The sequence below is a fragment of the Leopardus geoffroyi genome, chromosome D2 (assembly GCF_018350155.1).
Source record: "Leopardus geoffroyi isolate Oge1 chromosome D2, O.geoffroyi_Oge1_pat1.0, whole genome shotgun sequence".
Taxonomy (NCBI): Eukaryota; Metazoa; Chordata; class Mammalia; order Carnivora; family Felidae; genus Leopardus; species Leopardus geoffroyi.
In genome coordinates this window covers 87319799-87343497 of record NC_059334.1, presented here as the reverse complement: position 1 = coordinate 87343497, position 23699 = coordinate 87319799, and the positions used below count along the sequence as shown (strand labels likewise).

Genomic DNA, 23699 nt, shown 5'->3' with positions numbered 1-23699 from the left:
CGTGTCCTGGTTTGTGTGACAAATTACGTGGCTGCTCGTGTAGCCACCAGACGCTGTTGCCAGGACGCTCCTTTTTTTTTTTTTTAAACCTTTATAGCTTCTTATTATATAACAAAAAGTGACAAGAAAAAATATTAAGAAATTCAGCGTCTTATGTAACCTCAGCACTAATATAACAACCACCTGCAGTTTTCCGTATCGCCTTCCAATCCGTGCTTGGATCCATATGAAGCATGTGTTACTTTTTCAAAACTTTTTTCTTGTAAACTTGGAGTATTTTAGGGGCCCCTGAGTGGCTCAGTGGGTTGAGCGTCCAACTCCTGATCTCAGCTTAGGTCTTGATCTCAGGGGCATGACGCCTACTTAAAAAACAAAAGAGAGAGAGAGAGAGAGAGAGAGAGAGAATATTGTAGATTTGCAGCACAGTCTGAAGGCAGTGCGACGAGCCGTCCCCACGGGTTTCCACGAACATCAGTGTCTTGTGTTGGGGTGGAGGGTCAGACAGCCACACCCGGTGAGCCCACCGTGACCTGACCCCATAGTAGTCAGGGCTGTCGGGGGCGGGGGGGTGCACTTGCAGAACGGGAGTGTGGTGTGTGCGTGTGTGCACGTGCATGCGGGGGGGTGTGTGCGTGCTGGGGGATTTATTTAGACCGGGGGGCTCACACAGTTACCCAGGCCAAGCAGGATACAGTCAGCCGTGGGCCGGCTGACCCCGGGAACTGAGTCCGCGTCCGTGGGCAGCTCCCAGTCCGAGGGCAGAACATGACACGAGCCGTCCCGGAAGGTGAGGCAGGAACAAAGGGAGCGTCCACCCTTCCACCATCGGGGCCTCGGTGGATTGGTCGATGTCCACACTCGCTGGGGTGGGGGTCGGCTTTACTGAACCCACGGACTGCAGTGCTGGCATCACCCGAAACGCGCCCAGACCCGCCGGGAGAGTGTGTGATCTGGGCGCCCGCGGCCAATCAAGTTGACACGTGGAATTAACAGTCATAACTGAGTAACGGAGGCCCATAGTTGATTCAGGTTTCCCGTCCTGTACTTGATATTCTTCTGTTCCGTGGTTCCACGTGACGTGTCTTTCTTTACATTTCTTGGGCCATGACAGTTTCTCAGCCTTTCCTGGTTTTTGATGACCTCGGTGGTTTCGAGGAGAGCTGGTCAGGTGTTGTAGCATGTTGGGGTCCCGCTGGGTTATGGGTCTGTGGGAGGAGCCCGGCGGGGCTCTGACCTTGTCCCCGTGGCTGCGGCCTCCTACTCAGGAGCGTCCGCCGTCAGGGATTGTCCTGTCGGCAGTCCCCACGCACCACCCACGCTTAGGGGGTGGGTGTCAGGCCCCCCATCCTGGAGGCGGAGGCGTCTACGTTGTGTGCAGATTTGTCTCTCCTCCCCATTTGTGTGGTTGTTGGGTCATTCACGTATATTAGTGTGGACGCAAGGGTGTTAGTCGGGCACTTGGGTTATAATCCAGTGTGACTTCGTTGTCACTTCTGTTGCTGTAGCTCCGGCCCGGCCTTCGGCTGGCTCCCGTGCCCCTGGCACGCCCCGTCGCCCTTCTCTTGTTCCTGCAGCCTTTTGAGCGCTTCCTTTCTGGCCCCACAAGGTTTGTCCCCTGGCCCGGTGCTGGAATCAGTCAGCTCTCCAGGGAGCCCGGGTCTTTCTGTCGGGGAGGGGACAGTGCCGGGATCCAACGTCCGGGTGCCGGGGCTGCTCGCCGTTCCTGAGGAAGGACCGTCTCTCTGAAGCACGGGCTCTGGTGTGAGCCCGTCACCTCCTTCAGCGAGCTGAACGCCCCGGGCAGAGGGAGTGTGAATTCCCACAACCGCTTCAGAAGCTGCTCAGCGGGACGTGGCAGAGAGAGCCCAGCCTTCACGTCTGGAGCTGGCTTGGCACGCGGCGGGGCCCTGGCGCTCTTGTGTGGCACGTAAACGGTATCACAGAACACCCACGTCCGACCGTGATGGGCCAAGACAGAGACAAGAGCCCTCTGTGGCACGTCACGAGTGTTGTCCGAGCCCAAATGGCCAGACTCCCCCTGCCCGGCTCTGCCAGTCACAGCTCTGCACCCACTTCACCCCCCACCTTCTGTGGACAAGCTACGAGGATATCCTGCCCAGCCCTAAAGCTGTCCAAGCACCCTGACAGCGTCCAGGCCGCTGCCCCCTATGCCCCCGTGCCGCCACCCTGAGCCCAAACCTCCCCGGCCCTTCTCGCAAATACCCTCCGGCTGGGACGGCCCGGGGCCCCCGTCGTGCCAGAAGTGTCCAGCCTCAGATGGTTCCTACTGGCCCTCGGCTGGGGGGCAATGACCCTACAACCCAGGATGTGTTCCTAGGTGTAGGCCTGACAGAATGTGCGCATCTCTGCCCTCCCTGCCCCAGGACGTCTCAGAGGCTCTGTGGGGGCGGGAAGAGCCGTCCACGGCTGCAGCGGAGACGGGCGGGTCGAGCTCCCGGGCCCCCCGGGTTCAGCCGAGCCCTGTGTTGAGCTCAGCTCAGGTTTCATGCGTGTTGACGGGTTGCGTCACTGGCTCCTGAGGGTGGCCAGGGTGGAGCCACGTGACTCTGTGTCCCCAGGGCCCTCGTGGTGCAGGCGTCCTGTAGGCTTTGCATGTGTGCTGCTCCCCGTCTCCAGCAAAACTCATCAGGGGCTCTTCGTCCTTGCCTCTCTGCCCCTGGGAACCCGCGGCCCCGCCCCCGGGGGAAGGTCCCCTCCACGTGGCTGCCGGTGATGTCCAGCCCCAGCCCTGCTCGTCCTCCACCCGTGGCAGCACCTGGCACCGTGGAGCCGCCCGGAGTCGCTCCCTCCCTGTGGTTCCCAGGGTGCCGCCACTGGCTTCTCCTCGGCCCCTCGGCCGGACCTTCTCTCCCCACTGTGTGTCACTACACTCACGCATCGGCCGCCTCACGGCTTCAAATGTCATCCATATGCCGACTCCCAAATTTATATCTCCAGCCGGGACCTGCCTCCCACGTTGCGGACTTTTCTGTCCAGTCTCTGACTCGACACCACCACTGATGTGTCTCACACTCTCAGATTCGGCCCCTTCAGAACCAAGTTCTGGTGCCCCCAAGCCCGAGCCCTCCTTGGGGCCAGGTGTAACCAGCCCGTGTGTCCGGCATGGCTCCTGCCCACTCAGTGCCCTGTCGTGGCAGTCCGGGCCCTCTGGCCCTGCCCCCTGCCCTCCCCCGTCCCCAGCTGGCAGCAGCAGAGCCCTCTGGACGGCCAGACCCTGGCTTCGGTTCTGGATGACTCTGTTCCGTCTTCTCTGGGGGCGTGTGTTCTGTTCCAGGCCGTCAGAGAAGTTAGGTGAAGCTGCCTGGTCACTTGGACAAACAGGCTCAGGACATTGGGCTTTAGGAGAAGTCAGGGCAGGGCCTGCAGGGGACGGGGAATGGGGCACAGGGGTGGGAGTGGCTGTCCCGGCTGTTGGAGACACAGGAGACCGGCTGCACTTGCCTTCGGGCTGAACGTGGTGGATGAATTTGGCAGATGCAGGTGCCGCTGTCCCAAAAGCCCTTTCCCTGAATTGGGTTGGAGAGGCTGCGTGTGGGCTGCTTATGAAACGCACATCTGACAGGAGCTGAGAACCCGGCTGGTGAGCAGGTGTGTGCCTCGCGTCCGGGGCCACAGCCGCCTCCCTCCGCACAGGGTCCCCGTGCCTTCTGGGGCGGTCACTGGTGTGCAGGGCGGCTTTGGGGCCTCAGCTGGGTACAGCTCTGACCAAAGGATCCCCTGGACTTCCACAGGCCAAGCCGGCGGGGGCTGCCCTGTGCAGGGTGGAGCAGGGGCCACCTCTAAGCCACGCAGGCTCTGCAGCGTGGACATCCGGGCCGGGTCGTTCTTGGAGGGGGAGGAGCGCGGTTCCTTGCACTACAGGATGTTAGCAGCATCCCTGGCCTCTGCCCACTGGTGCCAGCAGCAACCCCCCCCCCCCACATTTGTGACAGTCAGTCATACATCCAGGCATTGCCACGTGTCCCCAGGGGGTAACTGCCCCCTGCTGAGAACCACAGTGCTAGCCATTGGGAGCACTGAGCCTTGAGTTTCCTGTGACCACTGGCTGGGAAATGCAGCTGAGGCATGGCTGAGGGTCTGGGGAGTTGGCGTCCCTTCCAAAGCGTCTCTGGGAGTCCCTGCCCATGGACCTGGCAGTGTGTGTGTGTGTGTGTGTGTGTGTGTGTGTGTGTGAGAGAGAGAGAGAGAGAGAGAGAGTATAAGGATATATTTATGCCTGTGTGTGTGGGAGTGTGTGGGAGCAGCCCCTGCTTGGCCGACAAGTGTCCTGGGCTGTGCTCGCCTTAGCTGTCCACTCCGTGTGGGCACCTCCTGCCCGTGGAGGGGGTGCCATGCATGGTGCTGCTGGACTTCGCGGTAGCAGCCTTCGTGGGCTGCTGCCCAATGTTCTGGCTCCTGTGTCTTTAGGAAGCAGCTGGAGTGGTCTGGGGCCCAGGAGATGCTTTGTCTCGACGGGGCCCCCTGGACCCCTGCAGAGGGAGCCTTGGATCTTGAGAGAGGCCCAGTGTTGGGGGACCCTCCCCCCACCTGCCTGCCAGGGCCCATGTCTGTCTCGCTGGGACACGAGGTTAGGAGAGGCTGTCCTGTGCGCACAGGCGGACGCAGAGCCCGTGCTGACCGCACCCCCAGCCCGCAGGCTGAGCGTCCCCAGGGCAGTGCACAGGGTGGCAGAGCTGTGTCTTGGGGCCGGGAAGTTAAGGTCTGTGCAGCCCAGCTCACCTGTGGGCTTATCACTTCCGGGGCCGACAGGGCTCCTCAGTCCTTGGAAAGTTGAGCCCACCCTCTTGCTGGGATGATGCGCATCTTCGGGCCCACATGTGCAGTCTTGGAGGGAGGGCATTGCAGGCCAAGAAAGCCGAGGGGACCGTGGTCACCTGGAACAAGGCAGGCCACCTGCCTTCAGACCCTTGTGGGCGTGTCCAGTGGAATCCAAGAAACCTTTACAAAATTATCTCAAATTCCTTTTAATTAAAAAATGTCGGTGCTCCAGAGAACAGGAGTTTGCTCATCTGCAGACTGAGTTAATTGAAACGTCCCGAAAGGCTCTGTTAATTACACAATCTTGCAGCATCTCCATTTCCAATGCGGTTGCCGTTGACACCACCTTGGCAGCCCTATAGCAAAGAGAGCCGTCCTCCACGACAGTAGTGAGGTGGGAGCTGGTGGTTCAGCACCCTCTGACTGGTGGTGCCTCAGCTCCCAGGCCCTGGGTCAGCCCGCCAGCAGCCTGGGCCTCAGAGCCTCGGGGCACAGCACACAGGACATGGCCACGGCCTTGGGTCAAGGACTCAGGGGGCTTTTGATTTCCCGGGGGCTCGTGGAAGCCAGACTCACAGACAGCAGCACGGATGGCCCAAGAAAAGCAGCTTTCTGTTTGGAGATGGTGTTCTTGCGTGTGCTGCACATCTGTGTGTGCACGTGTGTGTGCGTGTGCACGCAAGCCTGCACAGTAGACAGAGACTCTCTCCAGGAGTCTCCTGTCACAGGAATGTGCATCTTTCTCCAGTGCCCGCAATGCCGCGAGGGCAGGACCACACTGTATTTACCGGGGTCTCCCAAGGCCTTGCTTGTTGCATTTAAGTCGACTGAGTGGAAGGAGGGAACGTGCGAGTTGACCTAGAAGTGCTCAGACCAACCCCAGCTGGAGTCTTTCTGACCCGTGGGTCACACACGCCAGGTCTACCTTCAGGGAATGTTCTGGACTTTGCAGGGGCAGTCGTGGCCCAGACTTGTTCTCCTTTCTGGCTGGGCCCCTGGGAGTGCTCGTGGGGTCTGGGTTGAAGGCATCTGCTGGCCCGCAGGGCGGCCGGCTGGTGTCTTAGAGGCTCGGCAGGATCTCTCCAGTAGGCACGGCCAAATCTAATTGTCATGGAGAACTATACAATTATCAAGAAAATTATGCTTCTTACATTGGCAGACGATGAGTGTTCCAAAAATGATGAACAAAGAGAAATTTTGGTGTTAGGAACATTTGCATTCCCCTGATGACTCATGGTATTGATGACTTTTTCATCTGCTGATTGGTCATTTGTACAGCTTACTGTGTGAAGGGTCTGTTTAAGTCTTCTGCCCGTTTGGTGTGTGTGTGTGCGTTGTTAACACTGAGTTCTGTATGGATACTGAGCTCTCTAAAAGGAGTTCTTTAGACATTCTGGATTCAGGTCTTTTGATGGATGGATGTGTTGTGATATTTTCTCCCCGTCTGTGGTTGGCCTGTTCTTCCCCTCAATGTTCTTTTTAGATGAGCAGTCATTCCCTTCTGGTTGGTGATTTCTCTGTCTTGTCTGAAATTTTTGTCTACCTTCGAGTCAAGTTTAGGTCTAGGGCCAATTTCTAACCCATTTTTAGGCAAAGCATGAGGTAGGGAGTTGGTTTTTCCCATGTGGATACCCAATTATTCCGGCACCATCCCTTGAAAAGACTTTGTTTTCCTCATTGGATAACTTTGGTATCTTTGTCAAAAGTCATTTGATCTGCATGTGTGAGTCTGTTTTGGGATCTGTCTTTGTCTTTCTTTATACCAGTGATACACTCTCTTCATTGTTACAGCTTTATGGTAAATCTTGAAAAGAGATAGTGTATGTCTTCCAGCTTTGTTCATTTACCAAAATTGTTTTGACAATTCTATAGCCTTTGTATTTCCATATAAATTTTGAGTCCAATCTACAAAAAAGTCTGCCGAGATTTTGTTGAGGTTATCAACTTTAGATAAAATGGATATCTTAATAATATTGAGCCCTCTAATCCATGAACATGGTATATCTCACCATTTATTTATTTCTTGTTTAGGAATGGGTTGGAGTTTTCAGTATGCAGGTCTTGTGCATCTTTCATTAATTTTATTTCCAAGCATTTTGTTTATTTGATGCTATCATAAGGGGCCTAATTTTTTTATAGTTTTATTTTTAGGTTTTTAATTAGTACTACATAGAGATATAATTTTAAAAAACTTTAAGTAGGCTTCATGCCCAGGGCAGAGCCCAACACAGGGCTTGAACTCACGACCCTGAGATCAAGACCTGAGCTGAGGTCAAGAGTGGGTGTAGTCACCCAGGTGCCCCAGCAGTTAATTTTTGAATTCAGTTTACTGAATTGTAATTTACATAAAGTAAAATTTATCATTTTAAAGGATGTGATTCAATGACTTTTGACAAATGTATACAGTTTTGTAAGCACCACTGCTGTCAAGTGTGGGATATTTCTTTCATCCCAGAAAGTTTCCCCCATCCCCTATGGCTAATCCAATTGTGTGCTGGTTTATAGGAGCCAGTTCTGTATATCTGATTCCGATTTGGTTCTTAAAGGGGATTCTGGAAAATAAGTCAAAATTGGATGAAGTAAAAATTTCTTCCTTTATGGTTTGTTCCTTTCTTGTCCTTTCTAGGAAATATTTGCCCAACTCAGGATCACAAAGATTTTATCCTTTATTTTCTTCTACAACTTTTATAGTTTTAGCTATTAATTTTAAAGCTCCATTTCAAGTTGATTTTTGTGTTAATATGAAGTAAGGGCCAAGGTTCCCCCCCTCCCTTCTTTCCTTCCTTCCTTCTTGTCTTTCTTCCTCCCTCCGTCCCTCTCTCTGCTCTTCCCCCTTTCCCCTCTTCCTCCTCCTCCTCCCCTCCTCCTCCTCCTCCTCCTTCTTTTACAATAGGGATGTCTGTTTGATCTTTTACACTAATACTGTACCATATTGATTATTGTAGCTTTATAATACATCTTGAAAGCAGATGTGCTTGCCCTGCAACTTTGGTCTTCTTTTTCAAAATTGTTTTCACTATTCTAGATTCTTTGCCTTTCCATGTATATGTTAGAATCAGTTTGTCAATTCCTAAAAGATGCTGGCTGAGATACTGATTGGCATTGCATTGAAATTATTGATTGATGCAGAGAGAATGGGCTTCTTAAAATTTTGAGTCTTCGAATCCATAAACATAGCAAATCATGCTGTCCATTCCGGTCTTTACTTTCTGTCTCATTCCATAGTTTCAGTGCAGGGGTTGCACAAGTTTTGTTCAATTTTCTCTCCATATCTAATACTTAATAAGTTGTGAGAGGCAGAAGCAATGCAGAGGAGTCAGCACTGACCTGGGAGCACAGCCACTACCACTATGAGTGTCCTCAACAAACCCAAGAGTGAGGTGACCCTGGAGCAGCCGCAGAAGCGGGACGAGGAAGAGTTTAACCTGGGTCCACTCACTGTGCTCACAGTCAGTCAAGAACAACACCCAAGTGCTCATCAGTGGCCACAACGACAAGAAGCCCCCAGGCCATAGGAATGCCCTTCAACAGGGACAGCGACGCGGTGCTGGAGGAGATGTGGACCGAGTCCCCAAGAGCATTAGGGCAAGAAATCCACCCCAGTCGACAAGGACCACTACATCTCCAAGAAGTTCCTGCACAGGGCCTGAGTCATCATAGTCCTGTGGAACCCACTCATCGCTGACAAGTAGGGGCCTCCTTCTCACCCTCAGAATTCCCTCCTTCATCCTGCAAAGACCTGCCCTTTGTAATGGGAGCAGTAGTCCTGTGTTTTTTCTAAAAAAGCAAACAAACAAAAAACAAATACAATTTAAAAAATGTTGCACATCCACTGTATCCTAAAACCTTGTATGTCACGATCATGGCATCTGTGAACAAAGACAATTTTATTTCTTCCATTTAGAACTTTATGCCTTAGCACACTGTCTAGGATCCCAGCACAGAGTTGAACAGAAGTGGGAGAGCAGGCACCCTGGCCTTTCTCCTGGTCTTAAGGGAAGGGGTTCAGTATTTCACCATTAAGCACAGTGTCAGCTGGGCTTTTTCAAAGATGCCCTTCTCAGGTTGAGGAAGTTTCTCCTCCTAGTGTGGTGGGATTTTTTGCTTTTAAGTCATTAATGATGTTGAATTTTGTCAAGTGCTTTTCCTATTCCTGTGGAGGTGATCACATGATTTCCCTCTTTTATTCTGCCAATGTGGTAAATGACATTGTCTTTTGAATAGTATCCCAGCCTTGCATCACTAGGTTGGATTTTATCTATCATTGAACTCAATTTGCTAATATTTCTTCAGTAATTCTTATCTCCATGCTCATTAGGGATATTGTCCTAGATTTTCTTTTCTTGCAATGTCCTCGTCGGGCTCTGGTATCAGGTTTATGCTGGTCTCAGAAAATGGGTTGTAGGTGTTCTCTCCCCTTCTGTTTTCTGAACAAGTTTGCATGACTTCCTCAAGTGTTTGCTAGAGTGCACCGGCAAAGCCATTTGAGCCTAGAGTTTTCCTTGTGGGAAGATTTTAATTACAAACTCAATTTCTTTAATAGATATGGCATATTTGCATTTTCCATTTCTTCCCGTGTTAGTTTTCGATACCCGTTCAAGGACTGGAATCTGCCCATTTCAGCTAAGCTACTGACTTCATTGGCATAAAGTTGTCGTTCTCCTAATGTCTGTAGTGATGCCTCCCTGTCATTCCTGGTAGTGGTGTTTTGTGTCTCCTCTGTGACCAAGAGAAGAAAACCTCCAACCCTGTCCGTTGGTCTGTGTCTTCCTGTCGTTCTGTCTGGTTTTGCTGCTGGGTGGGTGTGTGCACGGCTGCACTGTCGTGTCTGTTTGATGGCGTGGTCCTGTGGCCATTAGGAACTATCTCTCTTTGTCACTGATAACAGTCCTTGGCTTAAAGTCCACTTTGATATATACGAGACCATGTGGCTTTCTTTTGATTGATATTTGCATGATGTATCATTTTACACCCTTTGACGTTTACGCCATCTATATCTTTAAGAAGTAGTTCTTTTATAAATAACACGTCATTAAGTTTTGCTTTTTTAAAATCCAGTCTGAAAACATCAGCCATTTAGTTGGAATATTAATCCACTTATTTTAACATAATTGTATATATGTTTGCGTTTGAGTCTACAGGTGCACTATTTTTTCTGTTTTTCCTTTTTCTCCATCTATTAATTGTTTATCAATTGTTTATCAATTTCCACGTGTTAGAAAATAAAGGGAGAGGAATCTTTTTCACTGACACCCAGCACCTTAGCCCTGTGACTGTACTGAATTTGTCACTGGTCTTTGTCTGCTGGGCCCAGCGCTGCAGCCATGGACTGTTGATCTGGATGCAAAGGGCCCGTGTGGTCAGCGTGGTGTCTGCGTGGGATGGCTTTGCCTCTGCTTCTTCCCGTGTTCTCCACCGTGAGCCACTGCCTCCTGATCTGCCAGGCCATGCTCCTGGGTTTCCCCTGCAGCCTGGCAAGCCCATGCGTGTGGTCTGGGTGGTCTTGGGCCTTGTCTGGTCCTTGTCTCCACTTAAAGGCTACGTGCCTATAGGATGCTTCTCCTCAGTCGGCCTGCAAAGGCCTCAGCAGCAAGTCCCAGAATTTGGAGAATCTGTCCCTTTGGGCGCTGGCTGTGTGCTGTGCGTGCGTGTTCGTCTGTCCCCGTCTCCCTGTTACCTCTGGCACTCGGGACCCTTGGCCTTTGAATGGGGGTGCGGGGTCTGGGCTGGGCCCGCAGAGACAGCCTGGGACTGTGTGGGGAGAAGTGGGAGCCATCTGGGCCCATGGGGGCGAAGGGGTGGGAGGCGACAGCTGGTGGCTTCCATGCAGAGCAGGCGTCATCGGCTTACCCCACTCGCTGTGGCGCTGGGTCATCTCCATGGCAGCCTCTGTCTGCATCCCCCTCTCCCCTCCCGGGCCCTCGGCTCTGCGGCAGGCGCTGGGACCAAGAAAGCCGGCCAGAGGCTCCCTGCTTCTGCAGCTGCCGAGGAGACTGTCCTCCCACAGACGCCACCCAGATTTGCTCCAGGGAGCAAACTGCTCCCTCGTCCTCTTCCTCTGCGCCCAGTGAGCACAGCGGCCCCCCCCGTGTCGGGCCTCAGGCCGTGGCCTGCAGCCCAGGTGAATGAGTGTCCTGGTCACACGGCAAGGAAACACCACCTGCCCTTGCCCCTGAAGCTGCCAGCCGCGTGCCACTCGCTGCTGAGCACAGGGAACCAGGGCCTTTCCAGAGCTGCTTCCAGTGGTTTCCAGACAGAGCAGCAGACTCTGGCCAGATGGCAAGTGCAGCCGGGTCCCCGGGTCGTCAGCTGACCACAGGTTGTGCCTCACCCTGCCGACCCCACACCATCCCCGGGACGCCTGCACCTGGTGCACGTGGGCTGTCCACATTAGCGGTGGCCCTTTGTGGGGGAGCAGAGGACTCAGGCCCTAGCCTCTGAGGGGCTGACAGGGGCCTGCCTCCTGTCGTGGACCTGCTGAGTTGTGGCTTTACCATCCGGAGCCTTCCCCAGGGGCTCCCTTCCCTCTGCCGTAAACAGGATGTGGAGAATCTCCTCTGCTGGCCGAGCTCCGAGCAGGAGTGGCAGTAGGTGGCCAAGACGTTTAACTGATGGCCCCGGTCCCACGAGGGCAGCCGAGAGATCAGAATGCCCTTTGCTGCATTTGCCCAACTGTCCCTGACTTTCCTGTTTCTTTCCTTAAGTGGGGGCTTCCCCGACGAAGCCAAGGGCCGGGAATGATGTGGGCAACATGGTTCACGGTCAGGAGACACCAAGGGGGCGGCTGGTGCCCAGCCCTGGAAGGAGGCCTCACAGAGCCGCCACAGAGAACACACCGTGCTGTGTGCATCTGGGGCCAACGCTGCTGACGCCTGGGGGACTCCCTGGCCAGCACTCTGGCTCTGCCGGGGTTGCGCGGCCCACGGAGGGGCCACAGAAGTCCACTTTTTTCTGTGGCAGGTGGTTCCGCAAAACCTCCGGGTGCCACGGTCATCGGCGCCTCTGAAGTCCCGTGGCATTTCCAGCGCGGCCCGAGCTCTTGCCGAGCACAGCGCGGCGGCCGGCTGCCCAGTTTAGAGCCTGGCCTGCCCACGAGTACTGGTGCTGCGCGGACCTGGGTGCAGAGCACAGCCCCTCCCCTCCACCACACTGCAGACAGATGGACGGAAGGACAGAGGCTTCCCCTGGAGCTGGCCTGAGGCTCACACGGGAGCAGCCCCGCCTGACATGTGCTTCCTCGCCTGGATCTGAGGGCTCCTGAGCCCCCGGAACTGGTTCTAGGTTCTGGTTCCCACTGAGCTGGTCCCCCTGAGCTAGGGCCCCGTGCCAGGCCATCAGAGCAGGCAGAATGGACTTCTCTCGTCCAGTGGGGGGTGGGGGGGGGCAGCACGTGCAACAGGGCTTGTTGTTTTTGATAAACAGAGAGGTGTAAAGAAATCATCTGAGGCCCAGATAATCCCTGTTGGCCTGAGAAAGTACCTCACGTGCAGGGTGTGAACGGGAGAGCCGCGCAGAGGGGCGGGGGGGGGGGGGTGGGAGGGGAAGCCCCTGGGTCACTCGCGGGCTCGTGTCTGCACACACGGGCCCTCCCGCGTCGAGAGGTGCGTTTACACAGAAGGAGCGGCCATCCGCAGGTTCTCCGCACTTTTATGAAAACCTCGCGCTTGTCTTATCGGCACAGAAATCTGCCTGGTTTTCAGCATCCACACGAAGTTCGCGTCACGGCTGTGACGGAGCCACGCGACGACCACTGGCTGTGGCGCCTGGGTCGTTCAAGCGATTTGGGTTTTGTAGTTGTGCATGCACTGGCCACAGACCTTGATGGACCCTACGGCAGCGGCTTTGTTGCCCGAAAGAGGGGGTGTGCCCCGACACCCCACTGCAAGCAGCTCCTGCGAGGGCTGGGCCTCCCCACCCCCACCAGGAGCGCGAACAGCACGAGGCAGAACCAGACCTTTCACTGTGACAGGTCAGAATGGGGTCTCTGTGTTGTCCGTGGACATCTTCACGCTGAGGGTGCAGGGGGGACACGGTTGCATTCTGACCTGCCTGTGGGGCCCCCGCTCTTTTCCTGTCCATTTGGGTTTCTCACGAATCTTACAGGTTCACTGTGATGGGAGGAAATGAGCCCCCCTTGTCATATTTCTTGCAAATACTCTTTCGCAGTTGGTAGTATTTTGATTTAAAGTGTTTATTTTTTCTCTCTACAGAAGTTTTATCATCTCGCATATGATCAAACTGATGCCTCTGTGGTTTCTGGATTTGTCTGTCTTGCTGTAGAATTACAAATGAATTCACTGTCACCCGTTGTTTAGAGCTCTTGTGGGTTCAGTGTGTGTGCACGCGCCTGTCTGTGTTGTGTTGGGAATCTGTTTTGTCATCAGGTCTGAGGGGGACTAAATGTCACATCTCTTCACAAGCCCCCTGTGTCCCACACTGAGTTCTGGATGTCTTTGGGTCTCTCTCCACACGCCAGTGATGAGGTTTGGGGGTATTGTGGGGCTGTGGAGCCGACGGCCAAGAAAGAATCCCTGAAGACGTCTTTGGTGCAAAAAGGTGATTTTATTAAAGCACGGGGACAGGACCCACCCGTGGGCAGGAAGAGCTGCCCTGGGGTCGTGACAGGTGACTCATTATATCCCCTCAGGTTCGAAGGGGTCAGGGATAGAGTAAGTCCCTAAGGAATTTTGGAAGCAAGGTTTCCAGGACCTTGAGGGGCTGGCTGTTGCTAGGGAAGCTCCGCTTATTACCGTTTAATGAAACCTCAGTCACGAGACCCTCCAGATGTATATCGGGGGCCATCAGCTTGGGGGTGTGATCGCCAGCGTATACTTGGGGGAGTCGAGGTCAAGGAAGTAGACGTACAGGATCCTGGGGGTTGGGATGACGTCAAGCTAAGACTCTCTTTTGCCCCAGCAAAGCGTCATCATCGAGGCAGCTGAGGTCCTAGAGGGAGGTCACTCTGCCGGTCTCAAGGACTTGTGGATGGGCTGTGGCAGTAAGGGAATTTAACTTTTCGTTTGCCTGAGTTTCCCACATCGGCATGGCCAGCACTTAAACCCCTTTCCTTTGTCTTGGGTGGCCAGGAGTGTCTGAGGAATGTCACACGTATTCCCCTGGGGGGGGGGGGGTGCTGCTGTGAGCCTGTACTCTGCCCTCTATTTCCCCTTGCTCCCTTGTCACCAGCACAGGGACAATCTGTCTGTCTGGTTATACGGCAGACTGTATCCCTCACCCCCTTTTAAAAGTCCTATCAGAGGGCAAGGACTGCGGTGAGGGTGGCGGGAGATGGGATCCCTGGGAATCTTCACATGAAGGGGGTCTGTCCCCTTGAGGATCCCACTGCTCGGGACGCGGAAGCTCTGCCATGCACCTGACTTCTGCAGGATGAATGTGACCTGATGTGATTCGGGAGGTGACAAAACCCTCATCCCAGCTGGTCAGAGGGCAGCCTGGCCCTGGGTGGCAGGGCTGAGTACTGATGGGGTGGAGGGTCAGGCCGGTATGCTGAGGCCCCAGGTAAGAAGTGAATTGCAGTCTGAAGGCAGAGGATTGGAAAGGAGTGTGTGTGCACACATACGTGTTCAAGGGACACGGAGGAGAAACCTGATCTATCCAGGGCTTTCTCCCTGCTCAGGTCCAGGCCACACGCAGTCCCCTCCAGGTCTGGACCGGAGCCTGTGGGGGTCGTCCCAGGGTCCCAGGCTAGCAGGTGCTGTCCATGGTGCTGTCCGCTGGAGGCCGTGGGCGCAGGAGTGAGGCTAGTGGGTGGCGGGCAGGCTCTCCAGGCTCCTGACGCCCACTCACAAGGAGAAGCTCAGGTTGCAGGGGAGGCAGGATGCCCACGTTCCTGACTCCTGGAGGTCTGGGGCCCCGGTGTGGTCCCGGCACACCCCTGCCCGGCCTTCTCCCGATGCTAGTGAGTCCTGTCTCTTCCCCTCATGGCTCTCGGGGGGCGCCTCTTAGGCACGGCCAGCTTTATCCCACCTTCACATGGTTTCGTATCCTGGCCAAGACTCTCGTCCTGGAAACCACAGGCTGGATGGAGCACCCACAAGAATGCAGACTCCTGGCGCCACTCAGTTCTTCTGATTCTTATTTTTGGAAACATGAAACAGAAGTCTTATGCTCTGTCTCGAAATAATACCTTTCCTTAATTCTGTTCAATTTAGCCAAAAATAGGCCCACCCTTTCCTAGGATGACAGTCCAACCTCTTGAGCCAGAATGGGGAGGAAGGGGTGCTGGGCTGGAGGAGGGGGCGGCATGTTGGCCACTGGGCGTGTGGCGTGGCCAGGGCACGGCCATCCAGACCAGCCCAGGAGCAGAAGCACGGGCTTCCCCCCACATGTGGCCACGCCTCCGGGATATGAGCAAGCATGTGGGCCCTGTCTAAACGCCCTGGAGCCAGCTCAGGGTGGTGGCCCTGACATGTCCCTGGCCAGGGATCCATGGAGGGGTCTGTGGGGTCAGGGCACTGACACAGCCAACCCCAAGCCGGCCCTTATGGCTCACCATTTTATGTCTTTCTGTGAACATTTTCCTTGCTGTCTTCCCACCCTTGCTGGACATCTGTCTTCACCACTTCCCTGCGGCAGGAGGCCCCCAGGAGGGGCTGGCGCCTAGATTTTCCGGACAGACTGGACTTCCCGTAAACTCTGCTTCCCCGCAAGTGAGAGCATCTTTGGCCTCCTCACGGAGGTGCCCAGCAGGCGGGAGGCCAAGGCGCCTCTCTAATGGAGGGGGGTCGTGTGAAGTCTGGTGTGTGCCAGAGGAAGACAAGTTGGGTGGGCTCTGGGGGGCAGGTGCAGGGGTCCGGTGGTCCCAGACCGTCCAATTTAAACTCAGGGGTGCAGATGATTAGGCTACATGGGGCTGGCCCCACCCTGGTCTTCTGGTGCCGTGAAATCTTGTCATTGGCGGAGGCATGTTGAGGAAAGCGGGTCGAGGTGGAAGGACGGACGCCGGGCTCTGGGGTGACCCTGGAGTAGGTCACGCATGGCGGCGGGCTCTCCTTCGGCTCAGGTCCACAGGAAGGGTCGGGCTCTTAGCTGGTGCACGGGGCGCCAGGACCACTTCTCCACCGAGGACGGGGCTCCTTTGCTGTCGCGCACCCCCTCTTGCTTGTGGGCACCAGCTCGTCCCCCACCCACCCCCACCCAGAGGTCTGTGTGTGGACACCTGCGGCCCTATGCCTATGCGTCCCCCACCCACCCCCACCCAGAGGTCTGTGTGTGGGCACGCGGACAGTGTACCTGCCCTGACGGCTGTTGGGTGGGCCCAGTGGCAGCGCGGCAGGTGCTGGGGACGGCGCCCTGGACTGGGCCCCCTTTGGTGCCTCAAGGAAGCCCTGTTGTGTCAGGGGTGGGTCCTTGGGGCTCAGGGGCCATGGACTGATTTCTTAGGGTCTCCGTCACAGCTGTGACCTCTGATCTGCCTTCCTCCGAGGTGTAGCAGCCTGGTCCCAGCAGCTGGGACATCCCCTGGAGACTGGAAGAGAGGGTGCCTGTGCCCCAGCCACTGGTCCTGGGAGGGGAGGAGGCCAGCCTGCCACGGGGGTCCTGGCTGGCGTGTGGCTCTGCACCAGAGAGGCCCCAGCTGCTGAGGGGACATCACAGCGGGGAGGTCTAAGGGCCCTTCCTGCCCTGGTCCCCTGATGCTCCGACTTGCATTTGCCTGAGGCACTGAGGTGGCCTGAGGACCGGGCCAGCTTCTGCCTGGACGAGGGGCAGGGGACAGCCCCGTGGCCAGGCCCACCAGGTTCCCGAGCCTTGGGTAAATGTCAGCCTGGTAAAGGCTTTGTCGGTACTCATTTCCTGCAAAACAAACAACCATGTGGTTTATTAATCTTTAAATCTCGACTTTTCCATCAAAACCATGTGCAAATGTCTTTTCGAAGAAACGGTCTGACATAAAACCGTGCACTTACCGTGAGATGGAATTTAAAATAGCAACTTTCCCTTAACAGTGCTGCACTGCTTCTGTTTATGCAAACGCAGCGTGGGCTCGGCCTGACGGAGACGCCAGGCTGCCCGCTCGTGAGCGCTGGGCCAGGGTCGGCTGTTGGTGTTTCCCCGGGCAGGCAGAGCCCCCAGACCTGTCCCTCTGCCCAGAGCCCCCAGGCCGTGGGAGGTGGCCCCTCCACTGCGTCCTAGCCTGGCCGGCATCCAGGTCCCAGCGGGGCTGCGCCCGGGCGCCGACTGGCTCGCGGCAGCCGGGCGGGCTGTGCTGGGGAAGCCGGCTCTGGGACACCGGGCAGAAACGTGCGCCTCTCCCACACTCATTCCTTCACTCCCTGCCTCATTCATTCATTCACTCACGCACTCAACAAGTGTCTCTCGGGCGCAGAGGGCCAGGCCGGACGCTGCAGGACAGCTTGCTGAGCCCCTCGGAGGGCAGCGCCCGGACCTGCCAGGAGCCGGCGGCAGAACCTCGGAGCCCCTTTTGGGACAGGGAGCTTCCTGGGTCAGGTGGAGGCCGCCCCCTGGGTGAGGCGGTGTCCTGAACACAGAGGCACCGTCTGAATCCCATGTTTGTTTGCAAGCTGTTAGAAGGCCAGGTAGACAGTAACTGATTCTTGGTGAGGCTTAAGTAGGATATTAACTGACGGGAGGTGCTTGGGGCTGTGTGAGCTGCAGGGGCCCCAGGGCGGCCCCACCTGTGCACGGGGCCAGTTCGGGCCCCCCAGGCAGATGGCGCACCGTGGCAGCCTGGGGTCTGGCAGCTCTTGACGTGTAAGCTGACGCACGGGGGCGCGACCATCCAGCCTCATCGGCTTGGCAAGGGCCTTCGTGCCTTTGGGGATAAATCGGTCCTTCAGCCTGAGGCCCAGCAGCTGCAGGGGCGGAGGCGGCAGCTCGCAGCGGGGCAGGGGGGGTGGTGATAAACGGCTGCGAGGCCCCAGGCTCCCTCGACAGCTTTTCCCTGGCACCTCCCTCCCCTGCAGCTCACGGGAGTTCTCTGGAGGAAGGTCTGGATCAGCCGGCATCCTCATAACACACATCCTTCCCACAGCCTAGAAGTTGCCAGGATCCCAGGGAAGCATGCAGGCTCCAGGCTGGACGTGTCTGTCAGACCCGGGGCCAGCTGCCCAGTAAACCCACTCGAAGAGAGCCTGTGTCAGGCCTCCATGTGCACACATACACACGTGTGCGCATGCATGTACACACAGAGAGCCACATCCACGGGCACACGCATGTGCATGCACACACACACAGAAAGCCACGGGCACACGCATGCACATGCACGTACACACCGAGCCACATCCACGGGCACACACGTGTGCACACACATAGAGCCATGTCCACGGGCACACACGTGCGCATGCGCCCTCAGACATGAACACACGCACAGGCACAGAGCTGCCCCCACAGCCAGCACATGCACGCACACACTCCCAGACACGAGCACACATGGACACACGCAGAGCCGCACCCACAGGCACATGCACACACAGATGTGATCTGAGGTGTATCATTGGGCTTCAGAATAAAAACAAATTTTGTACTGTGCGAACTTCTCCATTTTGGCCAGGTTTCTTTTCTTTTTTTTTAATTTTTTTTAATGTTCATTTTATTTTTGAGAGAAAGATGGGGAGGAGTAGAGAGAGAGGGAGACACAGAATCTGAAGCAGCTCCCCGGCTCTGAGCTGTCAGCACAGAGCCAGGCACAGGGCTCAAACCCGCGAACCAGGAGATCATGACCTGAGCTGGAGTTGGGATGCTTGACTGAGTCACCCAGGCGCCCTGGCCAGGTTTCAAAGGACTTCCAAAGGACACCAGCAGCCTGCACCCAGCACCCTGTTTCTAGAGAGGGGTGGCCCCTGGCACGGCTGGTTAGCTCTGCCCAAACGGAGCCCGGAGCACGTTCTGTGGGCACAGCCTCCAGGCAGTGTGGGGGAGAGGGGTGATTCTGTGCGGGTCGGGCTGGTCCTGGGGCTGAGCACTGGATTGTGCGGGGTGCCCGGGGCCACTGCTGACTGAGCAGTCTCAGAGCTGGCCCACTCCCCTGGGGACTCTGTGCCCAGCTGGTCCGGCCGTGGTGGCTCCACGCGGCCAGGGGCCGGGAGAGCATCCGGCATGGCTGCCCCCACCCAGCCTAGCTGCCCATCAGAGAGGGCCTCGCCCCAGAGCTGGGGGGAGTGGCAGAGGCCACAGCCGTGGCTCCTCCTGGCCTCCTCACCTCAGCGCCGGGCCCCAGAGCCGCCAGCAAGACCTGCCGGTTGGGCCTCCGTGGTCACCCTCGCCGGGTCCTGCTCACATGACGTGGGCTTCGTGTCGACACGCCCCTTGATGCCCCTTGGCGCCCCTTCCCACCAGCTGAGCCCACTCTGAATACCTGTGTCCCCCTGAGAGCCTTCTGAGCAGCTTCCCACGCCCATCACCAGCCAGCCCCCCACTGCACCACCCTCATAGCCTCCGGCCTCTCTCAGCATCTTGGTTGGCCTCTCCCATCTGGCCCTGGGCACAGGTGCGTGAGGATCCCAGAGACTGGATTCTGACCCACTGCTCTGTCTCTTGGCCCTGTGACTGTTGCATGGTCACTCAGCCTCTCTGATCCCGTTTCCTGCGCTCACTCAGTGAACGGCTCCTTCCCACAGAGTAAAAGGCTGGATACCTATAACCCTCCCCCTCTGCAAAGTGGCATCATCTCTTTTTTATGTATGGGGGGGGGGTAATTACAGTAAAATGCAGAGCTCTGAACTATTTTTTTAAGTTTATTTATTTTGAGAGAGGGTGTAGAGCAGGGGAGGGGCAGTAATTTTGTTCTTCATTTGCAGAAGTTCTTTATATATTTTGGTTACAGGCTCTATGTTGGACGTGTGTATTTGCAAACATTTCACTTGCTTAGTAGTGTCCTTTAAAGAGCAGACGGTTTTGATTTCTGTGAAGCACAGCTTATCAATTTTTTCATGGTTAGCATTTCTGGCATCGTGTCTGAGAAGTCTTCGCCTGTCTCCAGGCTGCAAAAGTATGACCGTATGTTTTTCTTCCAGGAGTTGTCTTGTGTGTATGTTTGCAATCTACCAAGAATTATGTTTTGGGCACGGCACAGTTAGCACTTCTCCCGATGGTGCTCAGCTGCTCCAGCACCACTTGTGGAAGGCTCACATTGCCCCATAGACCTCGTCAGTGCCTTGTGCCATTGGAAAACCCAGGTGACCACGTGTGCTGGAGGCCGTTGGTGAACAGCGAGTCTGTTCCGTTGCCCTGCGTCCATCTTCATACCAGCGCCACACAGTCTTCATTACTGTACCTTTTTTACAAACGTTTTTCGGGGTGCCTGGGGGGCTCAGTTGGCTGATCGTCCGACTTGGGCTCAGGTCGTGATCTCACGGTTCGTGGGTTCGAGCCCCGCGTCAGGCTCTGTGCTAACAGCTCGGAGCCTGGAAGCCTGCTTCCGATTCTGTGTCTCCCTCTCTCTCTGCCCCTCCCCTGCTCGTGCTCTGTCTCTCTCTGTCTCAAAAATAAATAAAAACATTAAAAAAATAATAAATGAAGAAAACAAAATTAAAAAATTTAAAGGCAAAGAGCTAACAAACTGACTTTACACATTTTGAAAAGCAAGGACATGTAACATTTTAATTAGCCATTTAATTTTACTCTGAAAAAATGTTAAGTTTTCAGTAAGACTTTGGGCAATAAGAGCGACTCCTATGTCTTCTCGAAGGCCTTGGAGGTGTGCGAACCTCCTGTGGGGCCCAGAGCCTTGGGTTCGGGCTAGATGGGGCAGCCAATGCGCAACAGTGAATCACCGCAAGGCACGGGCATAGACGTGGTGCCAAGGAGTGTGCGTGCACTTCATCACCAGCCCATCAGTACAGGAAGGAGGGTGTTCGTTCACGTGCAATAATTGTGAGAGTCCTGCCTTTCAACAACCTGTTCCAGTGAGCACAGACTAATTCGGACCAAAACGTACGCTAACTTTTCTCAGGTATTACTTTCCCATTGTCTACAAAACAAGAAACTGTTGGTGGTCACAAAACTCTACACTCAAAATATTAAAGGGGCGCCTGGGTGGCTCAGTTGGTTAAGCGTCTGACTTTGACTCAGGTCATGGTCTCACAGCTCGTGGGTTTGAGCCCCACGTCGGGCTCTGTGCTGACAGCTCAGAGCCTGGAGCCTACTTCAGATTCTGCATCTCCCTCTCTGCAACTCCCCCACTCATGCTCTGTCCCTGTCTCTCAAAAATGAATAAACGTTAAAAAATTTTTTTAAATATTTATTAATTAACTTATTTATTTATTTTGATAGAGGGAGAGAGCACACGCAGGGGAGGGGCAGAAAGAGAGAATCCTAAGCAGGCTCTGCGCTGTCAGCACGCAGCCCAGTTTGGGGCTCCATCTCACGAACTGTGTGATCGTGACCTGAGTCAAAACCAAGACTCAGATGCTTAACTGACTGAGCCACCCAAGCACCCGATTACTGTACCCTTATGTGAAGTCTTAAAATCAGGTAGTGCAAGTCTTCCAACTTTGCTCTTTTTTTTAGCATTATTTTTCACTATTCTAGGTCATTTAGATTTGCATATAAATTTTAGTGTCTGATCACCCCTTTCTGCCCAAGAAAGCCAGCTAAGGCTTTGACTGAAATTGCATTGGTTCTATAACTACCTCTGGGAAAAAGTGGGTCCCGCACAATGTTCACAGTCCCCCGGGAGCAAGGGGCAGTCTCCACTTACCTCGGTCCTGCTCAATCTCTCAGTGGTTTGCAGTGTTACATGGAGGGTCTTGTACAGCTTTCTTAGACATGGTCCTACCTTAAAAGGCCTTTGGTGCTATTGTAAAGGGACTTGGAAAATCTCTTTTCAATGGCTTGTTGATAGTACAGTAGAAATCCAAAAAAATTTTATGTCTAGACCATGTATCACGCAACCTTGCTTAATTCACAGAGTTTTTAGCTCTGGAAGGGGTTTGTAGAGTCCTTAGGATCTTCTCTGTAGACCACTAGGTTGTCTTTTCTGTGGTTTATTTTTAACTTTTGCTATGTTGTGGGCCAGGGCTGCATAACATTAAGGAAAATGATGAGAGTGGACAGCCTTGCCTTGTTCCCCATCTTGGGAGAGCATTCACTGCGTTACAGCTAAATGTGGTCTTAGCTGCAGACTCTGTAGGTGTCCCGTGTGACAGTTAAGAGGTCCTGTTCTCATTTGTGGAGTCTTCGTCATGAACACCTGTACATTACGTCAAACGCACCTCCTGCCTCTGTTGAGGTGATCATAGGGTTGTCCTTCATTCTGTGAGTGTAGTGACTCTAAGTGATTGGTTTTCAAAGTTAAACCAACCTTGCATTCCTGGTGTGTACTTCAGCAGTCATGATGTATTATATTTTTTATATTGCTGCTAATTTGCTAATATTTCGTTAAGGAAGTTTGTGTGTATGCTCATGAGAAATCTCGATCTATGGTTTTCTTGTAATGGCCTTATCAGGCTCCGGTGTTTGGAAAATGCTGATCTCATAAAACAAGTTAGAAGGTGCTCGATTTCTCTATTTTCTAAATGAGCTTCTGTAAGACTGGTATTGTTTCTTCCTTAAAAAACTTGGTAGAATTCACCAGTGAAGCCATCTGGGCTGGACTTCTTTTTTACAGAGTGGTTTTCAATTATGAATGCATTATTTAGGAACAATAGACATGACACTGTGCAGGTGGTGTGTTTCTTTTTGTATTCATTTGGTAAACTGTGTATTTCAAGGAATTTCTCCATTTACGTAGCATAATTTGTTGACATGAAGTTAGTTCATAATCTTTTTAAATTATTCTTCAGATGCCTGTAGGATGGGTAATGGCATCATTTTTCTAAATTTCTTAATATTTGTGCTTTCTCTCTTATTTAAAAAAAAATCAGTCTTCCAAAGGTTTGTCGATGTTATGAATCACAAAAATAACATTCAGTTTTGTTGTTACTTTTGTTTTTCTGTTATTTGTCTCTAGTTAAGTGGTTTCCATTCTTTACTATTTTCTAATTTCTACTTCGGATATACTTTGTTCTATTCCATCGTCTTGTTTATTTTTTTTCTTTTTTTTTTACTTTTTTTAAAAACATTTTAACGTAATCTCTATACTGAACATGGGGCTCGAACTCATGACCCCGAGATCAAGAGTCTCATGGTCTCTCCATCGTCTTGTTTTCTGATGTAAGTACTTGGAGCTGTAAACTTCCCTCTTCAAGCCACCGTGGCTACATCACTTTTGACATGTTTTGTTTTCAAACGTGTACGTACCCAACCAAAGAGCCTCAGCACCCAGGGGACCTGCAGAGAGCAGTGGTTAAACTCAGCACCGTAGCAGATTTGCGTCTCTCTGTCCCTGTCGGGCCGGGGAAGAAGAGACAGGAACCTTCCAGCAGACAGTGGGCTTGTGTAGAATTCTGCTTCCAGTAACTACGAAACACATGGTTTTCTAAAACAAACAAGGAATGTTTATTAAAATTTAGCTTTACATAAGTGAAACCGTGGAGTGTGTCCGGCCCCTTTCTCTCGATGCGCCGCGTCCGCGGGATGGGTCCAGGCTGTGTGTAGCAGTCGTCGCCGCATTCTCGTCGTGCCTGGAGTTCTGTGTGGCTACGTCACACCTTATTATTATCCATTTGACGAAGGCCAAGCACTTGGGGTCATTTCCAGTTTTGCGCCGTTCCGCCTCTCTTGCACTCGTGTCTCGGCGGGCGTGTGCTGTGCGTGTGCGTGTGGACCGGCCGGGCCGTGCGGCACCCGGAGCCCAGTCTCACTCCCACAGCAACGCGTGTGAGACCCCGCTGCGCACGGCCCTGCCGGCCTCTGTGTCGGTCACTGTGCTGGCCGTGGAGAGGTCCCTGCTCTGCTCAGTTTCATACCCCTGGTCGCTGAGATGCCCAGCTTGTTTCCGTGTTGACCCGGCAGTTGGGTCTCTTCTGCGTGAGGTGCCTATTCAAGAACTTGGCCGTTCT

At 54.1% G+C, this 23699-nt stretch overlaps 1 protein-coding gene and 1 pseudogene across 3 annotated transcripts in view; both read left to right on the top strand.

Moving 5' to 3' along the window:
• STK32C (serine/threonine kinase 32C) overlaps positions 1-23699 on the top strand; it is a 95012-nt gene that overhangs the window by 28257 nt on the left and 43056 nt on the right. The window lies entirely within an intron of this gene.
• LOC123577247 lies at positions 7956-8471 on the top strand (annotated as a pseudogene).